Raw genomic sequence first — 11,684 nt, 5'->3', positions numbered from 1 at the left:
ATCATCATAAAATCATCGTAGTACTGTAATAATAATAATAATAATAATAATAATAATAATAATAATAATAGGTTAGTGGTAGCAATGGTAGTAACTGCGGTAGCTGTGGTGGTTGTTTTGGTAGTGGTTGTGGTAGTGGTAGGAATAAATACTCTAGGGATTGTGGTAGGAATAATTGTGGTAGTAGTAGTGGTAGAAATGTTGGTTGGTAATTGTGGTATGAATGGTAATAATTGTGGTAGGAATGGTAATAATTGTGGTAGGAACGGTAATAATCGTGGTAGGAATGGTTGTAATTGTGGTAGGAATGAGTGTCTTGTTAATCGTGAAAATGTTGGTGATTGTGGTAGTGATCCTGAATTGTGGTAGGAATGACAATTGTGGTAGCAGGGATGGTGGTAGTTGTGGTTGTAATAATGTTGGTAGGGTGGTAGTAGAAGCCCATAATTGTGGTAGGAATGACAATTGTGGTAGTAGTGGTGGAAATGTTGGTAGTTGTGGTTGAGAATGTTGGTAGGAAGAACAGAAGTAGTGTAATTAACTGCAAATGAGGTAAATTGTGGTAGTGTTAATGTTGGTAGTTGTGGTAGGAATGTTGGTAGTTGTGGTAAGAATGGTGGTAGTTGTGGTAGCTGGTAATGTCGGTAGTGGTAGTATTAGTGGTAGTTGTGGTAGGAATAATGATAGCCGTGGTAGTTGTAGGTAGTGGTAGTTGTGGTAGGAATGGTAGTATTTGTGGTAGTAACGGGAGGTAGTGATAGTGGTAGGAATGGTGGTAGTTGTGGTATTAACAGCAGGTAGCGATAATATGGTTGTGGTAGGTAGGAATGATGGTAGTTATGGTAGGAAGGACTGGTGGTAGGTGAGATGGTGGTAGTTGTAGATAGGTATGGTGGTAGTTGTGGTAGGTAGGAATGGTGGTAGTTGTGGTTGGTAGGAATGGTGGTAGTTGTGGTTGGTAGGAATGGTGGTAGTTGTGGTTGGTAGGAATGGTGGTAGTTGTGGTAGATAGAAATGGTGGTAGTTGTGGTAGATAGGAATGGTGGTAGTTGTGGTAGATAGGAATGGTGGTAGTTGTGGTAGGCAGGAATGGTGGTAGTTGTGGTAGGCAGGAATGGTGGTAGTTGTGGTAGGCAGGAATGGTGGTAGTTGTGGTAGGCAGGAATGGTGGTAGTTGTGGTAGATAGGAATGGTTGTAGTTGTGGTAGATAGGAATGGTGGTAGTTGTGGTAGATAGGAATGGTGGTAGTTGTGGTAGGTAGGAATGGTGGTAGTTGTGGTAGGTAGGAATGGTGGTAGTTGTGGTAGGTAGGAATGGTGGTAGTTATGGTAGGTAGGTATGGTGGTAGTGTGGTAGATATGAATGGTGGTAGTTGTGGTAGGTAGGGATTGGTGGTAGTTGTAATGGTGGTGGTAGTTACAAGCAGAAATGATGGTTGTTATGGTAGACAGTAAGTAGCAATGGTGGTAGTTGTGGTAGTAGTAGGTGGTGGTTATGGTAGGTACAAATGGTGGTAGTTTTGAATGGTAGTTGTAGATAGGAATGGTAGAATGGGAATGGTGGTAGTTGTAGATATTAATGGTAAACATGTGGTAGTGGTAGGTAGAAATCGTGGTAGTTGTGGTAGTAAGAATGGTGGTAGTTATGGCAGGTAGGAATGGTAGTATGTAGTTATAGTAAGCAAAACTATTACTAGTAGTAGTGGTAGTAATGGTGGTGGTGGTAGTATAGTAGTAGTAGTGATCTGAATGGTAGTTTGGTAAGAATAATGGTTGTTATGGTAGTTGGGAATGGTGGTAGGCAGTTATAGTAAGCAGGAATGTTGGTAGTAGTAGTGGTAGGAGAGGTAGTGGTGCGGCGACAGCAGTGTGGTGGTGGTAGTAGTGGTGGTAGAGAGCGCTGGGTTGAGTCAACTAACATCTGCACCACACCAACCACAATTTTCTCCCCCCGCCGGCCCTAACCAACATTTCGCGGGCTTTTTCCATCCACGTACGGTACGCAGGCAGGGGAAAACATGAAAAAAAACTTCCGGGTTATCTTGATCAAGTTGCTAGGGTTTTTGAGCTCTGGGTTTTTTTTAATAATGGTTAGAGCTCCGGTTTTTAGTGCATCGATCACGCCTGCTACCACGACCCGGCTTGTGGCAGGAACCCCCCTCCGCCAGCCGGGCCTCGCTGCCGCCGCCTCCCACACTCTCGTACCCCGCCACCGTAGCCATTGCCACATCGCCGCTATTTCTGCATTTACGTTAGCCACGGTGTCAAGGGCGTGATTTTCAGCGTGATTCTGTTCCGTCTGGGTGGTTTATCTAGGCCTGGGAGGGGTGGTGGTAGGATTGGGTTGGTTTGTGTGGGTTTGGTCTTGCGTCAGGCAGGCACCGCTGGGGATGCGCCGTGCTGCCATCTAGCGGGCAAACTCTCACCAACTCGCAACCTGATTAATCACTTTTCCACGCTGTTTTCTCGCCATTTCTCGTCAACCATGGTGGTATACGGCCACGAGACGGTTCATGGAGGATCCCTGTGTGAATACGGACCTTCCTCGAGTTGATACGCGCCTGCAGGAGGGAAAAATATGGAATAAAAAAGAGGGTAGTGGAGGGCGGCAGTAGGGACCCCGCCAGCCTCCCCTTGTTCATCGCGGCAGCACACCAGGAGTAAGGCGGCTTGCTGGGACGCGGAGCCGCTTCCCTTACGCATTTCTCCCCTAAAATCAAGGGTTCAGTGGCGGAATAGTGCCTAAAATGCCGCCCAAAGGTTGGATCCATGTGCAGTGCTTGTGTGCGAGTGAGAAATAGCCCCGGCGGAGTGAGAATTGAGGCCTGAAGTTGGAAGTTTGCAGTGAAGGGACCTGAGTTGAGGTGGCGGGGATCGGTTAGTCTCGCCTTGTGACTCGCGCACTTTTTGTCCTAAATGGAATACTGGAAAGCCTGTGTCACCTTAAAATGATGGTTCGGCCCGCCATAGCAAGCGAGTGGAGTGCTGCGTGAGGCAAATAAATTGGTGAGGAAAAGCCCAGTGAGAAGGCGAGAGTGGTAGAGAGGAAAAATTAACCCCCGAGAGGCAGAGAGTGAGAGCAAGGGTGGTGAACTGCTCGCTTACTCTCGCCCGGGTCTTGGTCGATACCGCCTGTTCCCACACCCACCTATTTTACCCCTCCACGCCCGCACGCCCCTGCCCCCACGCCCGTGATCACGCCCAGACCTGCCTCTGTCGACCCCTCCACCAGCCCCGACGGATCTGGAGGCCGGGAGAAGCCCGAAACAGGTAAAAAAAAATATATATGAACACCAAGTTTATTTTCAAAGTTTGTCTCTCACTCACTGTTCCCTCTCCCCCCCCTCCCCCCTTCTCTCCTCTTCTCTCCCTCCCTCCCTCCTGCCCCCCCCGCCTCTCTCTCCCTCCCTCTCTCTCTCTCTCCTTTCCTCCCTTCACGTACGGTCTGGGTTGGGTAGTGCCGTGTGGATTCGGGATAAGGTGGATGTGGTGGATAGGATGTGTGACCTGTCGGGTGGAAAGGTGGGTAGTTTAGATCAGCTGTTTCCCCCGCCGTGTAAATAACCCAGGTTTGGCTCCCCCCCCCAAGCCACCCCCCCCGTCCCTCCCATTTCCCACCCATTTCCCCGCCCACGCCGCCCATTCCTGCATGGTGTGGGCGTGGTGGTGAGTTTCAGGGGGGGTGGGGGGTATCTCAGCTGATACGACCATCACCCACCCCAGTTTTTGCATGGCGGGCCCGGGTGGTGGCGGTCAGAAGGGGAGGCAGGCTGGAGCTCGGGGGGACGGGAGGGTGGGAGGTGCTGGGACGCCGGGCGCTCAGGAGGGGAGGACAGCTCAAGCCGGCCACGTCGGTTCGGCTTCAGACTTCCATGCTCTTCCCTTTTTCCCCTTAATTTCAGGCTTTTCCCCCTTCCACGTGGGCTGGGGCGTCTTGGAGGGAAAGGAGGGGTCAAGGGGGAGGGGTGGGTGGCGTAGGGCGTCCCCGGGGAGGGCAGGGGCGGGCAGAGTCGGGCCTGCAATATGCATTACATGTCAATTATTTACTTTGATGTCAGAGAGAGCTTGGCTTCCCCCCCACGTGTCACGAGGTAAACAATGACGGCGTGGCCACTCTAACGTTTACACCGCATTCAACGTTACTCCCAAACACACGCCAGCAAGTGACTTATTTTTCCCTGTACTTAAGAAACGTGGGTGGGGGGGGATGATAGGGTGGGGGGAGAGGAAAAAAAAAGAAAGAAAGGAGGTTTGGGATGGAGGTTAGGTTGGTGGTGGTGGTGGTGGGTGGTGAGGTTTGCGCCCCTCTTCCCTCCCCTTCTCCCCCTCCTCCTCCCCTCCCCGATCTTCCCTCCCCCCCTCCAATGGTACTAGTTGATTATTAAAAGGATTGAGTTGGCCCCTAAACTAGAAAGCCACGTGTTTCGGGGCTGACACGACAAACGTTTGGAGAAAGGAGAATGAAGGAGTGAAGGGAGAGGCAGGAACAGTTGGAATGCTGGAGAGAGGCTGGCAACTGAGAGAGGAGAGAGAGAGAGAGAGCTGGTGTCTTTGTGGTAGTATCTGTGGTAGGATAGTGATAGGTTAGTTATGGTGGTAGGATAGTGGTAGGTTGGTTCTGGTGGTAGGAATAAGAGTGTGGTTGGTAAAGAGAGAGCTGGTGTCTTTGTGGTAGTGTCTGTGGTAGTGATAGGTTGGTTGTGGTGGTAGGAATAAGGGTGGTAGCTAGTGTCTTTGTGGTAGGATAGTGATAGGTAGGTTATGGTGGTAGGAATGAGAGTGATAGCTAGTGTTTGGTAGGAATAAGTGGTAGCTAGTGTTTGGTAGGAATAAGTGGTAGCTAGTGTGTGGTAGGATAGTGGTAGGTTGGTTAAGGTGGTAGGAGAGGTGTGGTAGCCAGTGTTTGTGTGGAGGCTGAATTGTGGTAGTTGTGGTAGGAGAGGTCTGGTAGCTGGTGTCTTTGTTTGTGAAGCCTAGATTGTGGTAGGTGGGTTGGGTACGGGATTGTGGTAGGAATGATGAGAGGGATGGTGGTAGGAATGTTGGTTGGTTGCACGCTAGCTACCACCATCGCCACCACTACCACCATCACCACCCGGCACCTCTTTGTGATGGTGGTAGTTGTGGTGGCAGGGTGTAGGGGATACTGGTAGGGATGGTGGTAGTTGTGGATAGTGGTAGGTGATGGTAGGAGTGTTGGTTGAGTTCAAGAGATGGTGGTAGTTGTGGTAGTCGTGGATAGTGGTAGGTGATGATGGTAGAGATGATTCGGTACGTGATAGTTGTAGGTGATGGTGGTAGTTGTGGTTAATGGTGGTAGGTTGGGTACAAAGGATGGTAGGTTGCAGGCTGGGCGATGGTGGTAGTTGTGGTAGCCGTGGATAGTGGTTGGTTGGATGCAAGGGATAGTAGTGGTTGGGATAGTGGTAGTTTGTGTACTTGTGATAGTGGTTGGTGATCTTGAGGTAATGGTGGTAGTTGTGGTTAGTTGGGTGTGGAGGATAGTGGTTGATGGTGGTAGTTGTGGTAGTCGTAGATGCTGGTAAATGTTGGTTGGATGCAGAAGATAGTGGTAGGGATAGTGGTAGTTGCACGCTAGCTACCACCATCACTACCACAACACGCCGCAGCCCCGCCTGCCCGCTGGTGGTGGTAGTTGTGGTAGTGGCGCCCTCACTGACTGCCTGCTGTGGCGATTGTGGTAGTGGGGAGGCAGGAATGTTGGTAGGATGAATGGTGATCGGTGGCTACGATTGTGGTAGTTGGAATGGTGGTTGTATGGCATGAGATTGTGGTTAAAATGTTGGTAGGGAAGATTGTGGTATTTGTAATGGTGGTAGTATGGTTTGGGATTGTGGTTGAAATGGTGGTAGGAAGGATTGGATTGTGGTAGTTGAAGTGAGTAGGAATTGGTAGGATTGTGGTAGCTGGAGATGTTGGTAGAGTGAATTGTGGTTGGATGGGAATTTGATTGTGGTAGTAGTTAAAAATGGCTGGTAGCTATCGGAATTGTGGTAGTGGTGGATTTATGTTGGTATGAAAATTGTGGTAGGTAGGTCGGCAGCTAGTCCGAGAATGGTGGTAGTTACTGGTAGTTGTGGTTGAATTGGTAGAACTGCGATGGTATGGTTGTTGAAATGTTTGTGGCTTTGATAGTGGTAGCCATTGAAGTGTGGTAGCTGATTTTGGTTGGTGTAGGAATTGTGGTAGGCAGACTTAAAGTGTTGGTAGCACTGGAATTGTTGTTGTGTTGAAATGATGGTGTAATACCGTAGTGTTGTGGTGGTTTGAATGGTTGTGTGGTTCGGATTGTGGTAGCTTAGAATTGTGGTTGGTATTAATGTTGGTAGGAGAATTGTGGTTGGCCTTAATGTTGGCAGGACTGAGTGCGTGGTCGGCGTTGGCTAGTAGGAAAATTTGTACCGAGTGTGTGGTAGGGAAATTGTGGTTGTTTTGGTTGTGGTAGCAGATGGTGGTTGTTGAGATAGTGGTTGTTTTGATAGTGGTTGATGGCTATGTTCTTGATTTGGTGATTGTGGTTGTTTTGATGGTGGTAGGAGATTGTGGTTGTTTTGGCAGTGAATGGTGGTGGTAGGTTGTGGTAGTGTGGTTGTTTGGATTGTGGTAGGAGATTGTGGTTGTTTTGGCAGTGAATGGTGGTGGTAGTGTGGGTGTTTGGATTGTGGTGAGGCAAATGTGGTACCGTAGCAAGTGGGATTGAAACTTGCTGGGATTGTGGTTGTTGAACAGGTAGAATTGTGGTTGCTGGAATGGTAGTAGTACGTAGTGGTTAGGATTGTGGTTGATGGTAGGAGGATGGTGGTTAGGATTGTGATTGACGGTGGTAGAAGGATTGTGGTTGATGGAGGTGTAGAAGGTAGGATTGTGGTTGATGGAATGGTATAGTAGTACGATGGTGGTTGATGGGGGGATGGGAAGTAGAATTGTGGTTGTGAGGTGAATTGTGGTTGGTGGGGGACAAGGCAGAATTGCGGTTGAAGGTGTGGTGGTGGTGGTTGCTGGTAGGAGGTAGAATTGTGGTTGTTGTAATAGTGGTTGCAAGGTTGAAAATAGTTGTTGTTGTTGTTGTTGACGGTGGATGGTTGTTAGATGTTAAAATGCAAGAGAATTGTTGCAGGGACGTGTTTATCTATCTCTATCTATCTATCTATCCATCAAAGAAATAATACGTACACAGTGACATCACGTAACCAGCACGTAATTTGAAGGTCTAAAACCAGTAAACGTTTCCAGTGTTTCGAAACGTGAAATTTTGTCATCTGAAAATTTTTAAACGCTACCTGATTCACTAATGACGTAACGGTTGCCTTGAAATGTTTAATTACCGTTATGGCTGCCGGCCCTTTAAACGGTTCAAAATTTAAACAGCAGTTGCCTTTAAATATTTGGATTTAAATCTGAATCGGTCCTTTAAACGGTTCAAAAATTAAATAACGTTTGTCTTTAAATGTTTAGACGGTTCAGAATTTAAATAACGGTTGCCTTTAAATGTTTAGATTTAAATATGGCTGCCGGTACTTTAAATGTTTTGGAATTTAAATAGCCTAACGTAAAATTAACGGTGACTTAACATATTTCTTTAAGTGTTTAGTTTTAAGTTTGAAATGGCAGTTGGTAGCTACTTCAAATGTTTCGGAATTCAAATGGTGCTTTGTGAACTTAACGGTCGTTTCAGATAAGCCTATTCTAAGTGTTGAGTAATAGTGTAAATATGTAATGACGCCTACCGCGAACTGTTTATTTATTTATTTATATTTACATTACGTAGAACAGTTAATAAGTTTGTACGTTGTAGTGTTCAGTTGATTTGAAAATGGAAATCGTTATGCGAGTGATTTTAGGCCGTTGTGTTTGTTTACAACTTGTGATTTGAATTTAAGCAGTTGTGTCGTTATGAAGGTGGGTATTTGTGGTATAGAAATGTGAGTGACATTATTATTATTATTATTAGACGCTCGAAATGTTATTGTGGTTTAGAATTTTATTATTATTGATGGTGTGGTAGTGATGATGGTTAGTTGTGGTGAGTGGGATGGTATGGTGTGGTGTGGTAGAAGTGGTATGGTGTTATTGACCTTGGTGTATGGTAGCTGTGATGATGGTATGGTGCCGTTGTGGTATTGTTATTGATAGCGTTATTTATTTGGTAACTAATAGTTGTAGTAATGATGGGTTTGTAATAGTACCGGTAATTATGGTGGTAGTACGGTAGTGATATTATTATTATTATTACTATTATTATTACTGGTATTAATATTATCATTATTATTATTTTCTTATTACCGTTATTACTATTATTATTATTATTATTATTATTGGTGTTTTGTTATGGAGATCTGAATAACCGATAGCATATTATTATTATTATTATTATTATTATTATCATTGGTTGTACTGATTCTTAATGCTAATGTGATTTTTTTTCTTTTCGGTGGAATGTTGGGTACCGTTATGTTTAAGTTGTTGGTTACCGTTATACCGTTTGAATATTTAAATGTTTACAGATGTGGCCGTTATCCGATATTTAAATTTGATAATGATACCGTTTTGTTAGTTATTCGTTCCGTTATACCGTTAGCTGTTATTGTTATTCGTTCAGTTGTGTCGTTAGTTGTGTTATTGTTATTTTCGTGATACCGTTAGTTGTGTTGATTGTTAAATGACGTTAGCGGTGTTTAAATGTTAGTGATGTTATTGATTTAAAGGTTAGTTATGCCGTTAGTGTTATTGCGACTGTTATTTTGAACGGACTGTTTGCGGGATTGTTATTTGTTTTGTTATTTTTAGCCTGTGATCTCCGTTATCAATTTGTTATTGTTTATCGTTATTTGTTGACCGGTGTTATTATTATTATTATTATTATTATTATTATTATTATGTTACTGCTACCCGGGACTACGACTGCTACTACTACTACTATCTTTTTCTTCCTTTTCTGTTATTATTATTATTATTATTATTATTATTACTACTACTACTACTACTACTACTACTATATACCTACATGCTGTTGTTGTTCCTCTTGTTGTTGTTATTATTATTATTATTATTATTATTATTATGATTATTACGGTGATCCTTTAAGTGTTGTGGTTGCATACATAAATAACTCTAGGTTGTTGTGGTAGGTAGAATTCCGTCTGTGTAGTTAGAGACAGTAGGAAGCTCCCTAACACCTCTTCCTAAGCGATTTATTTTGCTTATTACGCCTTGCCGTATTCTTGTGTGTTAGTTGAATAATTCCAATATCAACACTGCATAAATAACATACTGAACGATATTAGCCTAACACCTCGTCCTAAGCGATTTATTTTGCTTCTTACACCGTCTTTGTTACTTAAATCATTCCAGTATCAGCATTGCAAAAATACAAAACGCTACCAGCCAGCCATATCCCAAAATAAATCGGTCAGGAACAGGTGTTAGGGAGCTTCCTTGACCTACGGAAAAAGGGATTACTTGCTCCATAGAATAATAGTTTAAGATATTTTTGTTTGTTTTTTTGGTTTTAGGCGCGTTTTATCTAGTATTAAAAAACGAAATAATCTTAGATCTATCTGTCTGTCTATTGCCATATGCCTTAATCTCGTAAGGGGTGGCCACAAACAAATCACCTCCGTGTCACCTTGTCCCCTAGCCTACCATTTCGCTGTCTTCCCCCCAGCTCACACCCCCCTCTGTCATATACCACCATCAACTCCATCTCATCCTTGGCCTCCCCCTCCATCTCACTCACACACTTCTCGTTAGTCTCTCGCTCTCCATCATCTCCACATGGCCAAACCACCTTAGTGTATTCCTCCTAACACTTTCTATCACATCCACATTGTATTTCTCCCTGCGCTTTCATCCACATTGTATTTCTCCCTGCGCTATCTTATCCACATTGTATTCCTCCTTGCGCCGTCTCGTCCACATTGTATTTCTCGTTACGCTTTCATCCACCTTGTATTTCCTTGCGCCGTGTCATCCACATTGTATTTCTTGCGCACTCATCCACATTATATTTCTCCTTGCGCTGTCTCATCCACATTGTATTTCTCCTTGCGCTCTCATCCACACTGTATTTCTCCTTGCGCTTTCATCCACTTGTATTTCTCATTGCGCTGTCACATCCACATTGTATTCCTCCCTGCGCTGTCTCATCCACATTGTATTTCTCCTTGCGCTGTCTCATCCACATTGTATTTCTCCTTGCGCTGTCTCATCCACATTGTATTTCTCCTTGCGCTGTCTCATCCACATTGTATTTCTCCTTGCGCTGTCTCATCCACATTGTATTCTTCCTTGCGCTGTCTCATCCACATTGTATTTCTCCTTGCGCTATCTTATCCACATTGTGTTTCTCCTTGCGCTATCTCATCCACATTGTATTTCTCCTTGCGCTGTCTCATCCACATTGTATTTCTCCTTGCGCTTTCATCCACATTGTATTTCTCCTTGCGCTGTCACATCCACATTGTATTTCTCTTTGCGCTGTCACATCCACATTGTATTTCTCCCTGCGCCGTCTCGTCCACATTGTATTCCTCCTTACGGTATCCACATTGCTCTTTATTTTCCGCGAGATGATGTTACCTTCCCTGTAAAAAGAATAAATACAAGAAGTAATAATTATACATTCAGCCTTTGGTTCCTTCTTCCTTGCCCATATATAAAAAAAAAAGTCAGATGAATTTTTGACTCACCCTGTAAATAAGATGGAGTATAGGGATGTAATTTTTTTTAATCTGTTCACCGAGTTTTATTTTATTTTATTTTATTCGACAGACAAAAAAAAAAAAAGACTGGTTACATGACACATTGAGGTGGTTTGGCCATGTGGAGAGGGTGGAGAGTGAGAGACTGACGAGGAGAGGGTATATGAGTGAAGTGGAGGGGGAGGAGAGGGAGGGGAAGGCCAAGGATGAGATGGAGGGATGGAGTGGAGAGGATGGAGAGTGAGAGACTGACGAGGAGGGTGTATGTGAGTGAGGTGGATGGGGAGAGAGGGAGGGGAAGGCCAAGGATGAGATGGAGGGATGGAGTGGAGAGGTATATGAGAGAGGGGTGTGTGTGAATTGGGAGCAGGGCAGTGAAATGGCTAGGGACAGGGTGACGTGGAGGCGATTTGTTTGTGGCCACCCCGTATAAGGGATTAAGGCGTCTGGCAATAGATAGATAGATAGACAGGGTACATGAGATGACTTTTGACCCACACGGGAGCTATATAAGATGGAGTTCAGATGCCAATTATTATTATTATTATTATTTTTTGACAGCTAAAATTACCCGCATATTGTTCGAAAAATATTAAAGACAACCTCAGCTGTCTTTAAAAATCTTGCAGCCTAAGGAAAGACAATTGTAAATATTCATCTTTAAGAAAATATTAAGAAAGTGTTAAGGAATTGATAAAGGTTTAAAAGATGTTAAATATATGTGAATAAAATGTTTAGAAAATATTAAGACAATTTAAAGAAAGTAAGAAAAAGAAAGAAAATATTTAAGAATGGTAAGAAACGTTAAGAAAATTAAAGATAACCACAGTAAGATTCTTTGCAGCTAAATACTATCTATCTATCTATTGTCAGACGCCTTCATCCCCTATACGGGGTGGCCACAAACAAATCGCCTCCACGTCACCCTGTCCCCTGTCAGCCATTTCACTGCCCTGCTCCCGA

General features: G+C 44.4%; 1 protein-coding gene across 4 annotated transcripts in view; it reads left to right on the top strand.

Annotated features, from left to right (window-relative positions):
* The first annotated feature begins 2,659 nt into the window (after positions 1-2,659).
* LOC145394656 (trithorax group protein osa-like) overlaps positions 2,660-11,684 on the top strand; it is a 181,879-nt gene continuing 172,854 nt past the window's right edge. For all 4 annotated transcript variants that reach the window (XM_080268447.1, XM_080268455.1, XM_080268440.1 and 1 more), the window contains exon 1: positions 2,660-3,270. The gene's annotated coding sequence lies outside the window, so the exon portion shown is untranslated. The remainder of the gene's footprint in view (positions 3,271-11,684) is intronic.

The sequence above is a fragment of the Coenobita brevimanus genome, chromosome 4 (genome assembly GCF_032717465.1).
Source record: "Coenobita brevimanus isolate Jiangsu-jjx chromosome 4, ASM3271746v2, whole genome shotgun sequence".
In the NCBI taxonomy this organism is placed as follows: domain Eukaryota; kingdom Metazoa; phylum Arthropoda; class Malacostraca; order Decapoda; family Coenobitidae; genus Coenobita; species Coenobita brevimanus.
This window is presented reverse-complemented; position numbering and strand designations above follow the sequence as displayed.